The sequence below is a fragment of the Elephantulus edwardii genome, unplaced genomic scaffold (genome assembly GCF_000299155.1).
Source record: "Elephantulus edwardii isolate Elephantulus edwardi_28Jun2011 unplaced genomic scaffold, EleEdw1.0 scaffold00345, whole genome shotgun sequence".
NCBI lineage: Eukaryota > Metazoa > Chordata > Mammalia > Macroscelidea > Macroscelididae > Elephantulus > Elephantulus edwardii.
In genome coordinates, this window is record NW_006400095.1 from 1,749,809 (window position 1) to 1,750,691 (window position 883).

Below are 883 nucleotides of genomic sequence, written 5' to 3' on the forward strand. Positions count from 1 at the left end.
ATGCTTTCTGGGTCATTCAATATATTGCCCATAGCATCTTTCAATACTGCAATATGAGGCTTAAATTTGTTTTTCAGTTCTTTCAGCTTGAGAAATGCAGAGCGAGTTCACCCCTTTTTATTCTCCGACTGCAGCTCTCTGCACATTCCATTATAATACTTTGCTTTGTCCTCCCGAGCTGCCATTTGAAATTGTCTGTTCAGCTCTTTCACTTCAACATGTTTTCCTGTAGTTTTGGATTCTTGATGACCCACTGCAATCTTTAGAGTATCTTCTGACATCCATTTTGCTTTTTTCTTTCTCTTCTGTTTTTGGAATGACCTTTAGCTTTCGTACATAGATGATACACTTGATACCATCCCACAACTCATCTGAGCCTCCAGCTTGGCACAGTTGGATCCTAGAGGGTAAGTGGTTTTTATTTTCTTGGAAGCTGGGTGGAAACTGTTTGGGCATTTCTGATTGTGTTAGCAACCAAGTGTAAGTTGTTTAACTGTTTCTGTGTTCCATTTTATGGGTGCAAATATTTACACTACATTTCAGAAATGTTCTCCTTTCCATGTCATATACTGTACAATCACCACAGTACACTACAATCACTACAATAACACATAACTATTCAACTATTTTATAAGAGCCAAAAACTAGGCTCGCTACTAGAAATGCACATTCAGAGGTCAGGGATACCCAGAAGCAAAACCTCATTCAGAGAAATGAAGTGTTTTCTAAAAATTTAACCGATAAATCCAAGCAAACATTCCATTGACCATAGAGTGGATTTTTGCTTTTTCTCTCTTTATGATATATATAAACACACACAACATGTAGAGTTTTCATGAGACATTATTTATACACCATGCATATTTCACTCATTAAAGTACTC